This window comes from Branchiostoma belcheri, unplaced genomic scaffold (assembly GCF_001625305.1).
Source record: "Branchiostoma belcheri isolate BF01 breed outbred unplaced genomic scaffold, Haploidv18h27 scaffold79, whole genome shotgun sequence".
Lineage (NCBI taxonomy): Eukaryota > Metazoa > Chordata > Leptocardii > Amphioxiformes > Branchiostomatidae > Branchiostoma > Branchiostoma belcheri.
In genome coordinates this window covers 476,692-479,677 of record NW_017804453.1, presented here as the reverse complement: position 1 = coordinate 479,677, position 2,986 = coordinate 476,692, and positions in this window count along the sequence as shown.

Here is a 2,986-nt window from a genome sequence, read left to right as displayed (position 1 = left end):
ATTTTTATATTAAGAAATAGATGCACAGTACTAGTATTGCAAGGTCGTTAGCTATTGCATGCACTGAGCGTAGTCCTGTAGTTGTAGACTTTTCTAATGTCAGCAAAAAAAAAGATAATATTTTGCATGTCTACAATGTGTGTGTCGGGTGTCATGTCCTGTCAAAATGTGCAAATCTGTTTCAAATCCGAAGAAAATTAGTGATTCTGTTTTGATACTGTTGGCTTAGCTTGATGGAGCAGACCGGATTGTCTTTTGACTGAATCCTGTTCTTTCCACCGAACGCCGTCCATTGTCTTCTACTATAACAATCGCATTAAGGACTCCATAACATCAGTACTGACGGGGAAAATTAGTGCCCATAAGGGACACATTTTTGTCTCAGCGATGCGGGCTGGATGAAAGGAACTGCATCTCATTCTTCTGGTGCGTTTTTTGTCTAAATCATGGCATTCTGGCAATTACGTCAGGTTTTGTGTGGTTGGCTGTGTCGTGTGCGCGGCAGACGTTAGCGGCCTGTCTGCACGTGATTGGGCGGTAAACTTCAAACCTCCCCCCGCACACTGACAGCGCCGTGCACCGGGCTTATTAGCGACAATTAAGACGGAATTCCCGGCATTATTAATTCTTCAGGGGTGGTGGCAGAGGGAGTGTGCAGCCGGAATCAATCCTTTGATCACCCCCCCTCCCTCAGCTAGCCACACCCTCCGCACACCTGCGGTTCTACCCACCCCTCTAAGGAGATTCCTTGTTTGGGCTCTACTTAGAGCCATCCGCGCGGATAAACCCCCGCAAAAAGCTAGCTTTTGTCCCGGACAGAAAGAAGCGGAGAAAACGCCTTGAGATTTGGGAGAGTCTTAGAGAGAATTGTCGGTGGTGCGACTGGACGGAAGTCGGCAGTGATCCTCTCACACCGCGGACTGAGGACGGTCCACGGACACACGGACACCGGGCAGCACTCAACAACCTAACACCGCACCGCCCATTTACAGGTAAGCTGGGCACAATCTGCTCTTGACCTTTACAGCCTGGCTAAGCAGGCTGTTTGTTTGATCATTTCTCAGTCTTGAACTTGGGATTTTGGCGAAAAAGACGAAACCTAAAGGCGATATCTGCAGAGATCAAGAGTTAAGTCTGTCTGAATGGGCCGTTTGTATGTCTGAAATGTAGACGGTCACTTATGTCTGTAGCAGTCAGCAAAACAGTCACTTTAAGTCGATTCTTTGCTGAACATGAGGATAAAACGTTTTTAGACATGGCGAAAAGTGCGACATCGATTTTTTCTGTATATTTTACCTTGGAGAACACAGCGCTCAAGTTCATTTTTGATAAGGAAATTGTATTTGGTTCTTGTGTATTTCTACGCCCGTCTTTTGGTGTAAAATCCGCCTTTTATGGTCTGGGTTGTATTATTTGAAACCACCACATCAAGTGCAAAATCTACTGCCAGTTAGGATCATTCCGTCTCTTTTTTGTCACTTTCTTGTAGTCTTCATTTATAAATATAACCGGATATCGGTTAATATCAAAAACAAAACGTACTTCATATGATAATAGAGTAATGATTGTTTATCGTATGGGAAGACATCGTAGCATCAGAAAAATGAAGGAATGATATCATGTGTGTGGTATTTGCAGGTCACAGGCGGTGTAATATGGAGATTCTCACCGTTTTCTACCTGAGATTAACAACTTCTGAATTATACCTGTTGTAAAAGGGCTTCAAGACGTATTCTTCTTAAAAATCTGAATGTCTTGTTGATAGAAGGTTTCCCGTCCTGTGTGTATAACTGCTATCTCAGTAGCTCGAATTTCTTGATGAAGGTTTTTGTTGTGCTTATACAAAAGCGAGTCTCCCTTTCTTATTCGGTGAAAATGTCTGTTGTGATATTTCGGAGCAATACTGATTTCTGGACAATTTTAATTATTGTCTTGTTGGAACAAAGAGAGTTATTCCCTCTCTAGCTCTGTCAGTTTTCATCGTTTTTCATTTTTATGTTGTTCTGAAGCACGCTGGTTGAATGTTGATTATGTGTACCTGCACCAGAACAAAACAGGTTTAATCTGTCTGAATTGGTCCAACCTTCCGAAAGACGAACCGCATGATACTTTTGTTCTTTCCGGTTTGTGGTCAGGTTTGTAGGATAGAATGTTCATTTTCACACATATTCATATAGGGTTTGTTTCTTTCTATCTCGGTTTTACTGGCTACAGTACTAGTATTACAACAATTCAGGCTTTCTCCTATACGTATAGTATACATATGAACGTTACCAAGGAAAATAGTGTGGTCAAACGTCAACGTGCTAAAAAAATGGCATTTTTGTTCTACATGTTTGTAAACAGCTACTTATCTCGAGTACACCACTTCCAACAAAATAAACACACCAGGTAAACAACTAGTGGAAACACCAGATCCCACCGAAAGACTTCCATGGAGTCTCTGTAAATGAATTGTTGTCTGAATTTAATTAAAAGAGACATCAAGTTCCATTTTTCGCTCTACAGGTTAGACCATGTAGCGGACTAAAGGCAAACGCGATACAATGTTGAATGTATACTGTTGGCACGCATCTTAAATGCGGCTTATGTCACGCAGTGAGACGTTCAAATAGCACATGCCTAATGCGCGGCGTCCTGTGCTCCCACACGTCAGAATGCTGTGACCATGGCGCGAGCGGTTTTCCCTGACAACTCGTGTTTTCTCAACTGATGTCATGGAACATACCACAGCTGTAAGGGTTAGGTACCTCGGAGGGCCTCGGAACGCTAAACTACTGTTATGTGCAGCCGTATGTTTGTTTGTTTCACACAGCCGGTAAACCGTCTTTATAGGCGTAACGGCCCGGCTACATTCGTCACCTAGGTTGTCGTACGATGCTGATGTCGTGGGATTTCCACAACACAAACTGAGACAGATCGTGCCACCGACAAGGATCTCATGCAGACTTTTCCCTGTACGGGAAATGCATGGCTATCCCAAGAA